Raw genomic sequence first — 456 nt, forward strand, 5'->3', positions numbered from 1 at the left:
CAAACCCTAAAAAAATCCATTTTATTTCCAGGTTGTAAGGCAACGAAATAGGAAAAATGCCAAGGGGGGTGAATATTTTTGCAAGCCACTGTAGGAGGTTGTAGAATTTAACGGCTCTTTCTGGATTTTGATAATTAGCGGGTATCGGCCTAATTCTGCTCTGCATGCATTATTTTGTGTTTTTCGTTGTACACTGAGGATATTTCTGCAGAATTCTGCATGCAGAGTCTCAATTTGGTGTTGTTCCATTTTGTGAATTCTTGGTTGTTGAGCAGACCCCAGACCTCACTGCCATAAAGGGCAATGGGTTCTATAACTGATTCAAGTATTTTTAGCCAGATCCTAATTGGGATGTCGAATTGTATGTTCCTTTTGATGGCATAGAAGGCCCTTCTTGCCTTGTCTCTCAGATCGTTCACAACTTTGTGGAAGTTACCTGTGGCGCTGATGTTTAGG

Source organism: Coregonus lavaretus (genome assembly GCF_964263955.1).
Source record: "Coregonus lavaretus genome assembly, chromosome: 29".
In the NCBI taxonomy this organism is placed as follows: Eukaryota; Metazoa; Chordata; class Actinopteri; order Salmoniformes; family Salmonidae; genus Coregonus; species Coregonus lavaretus.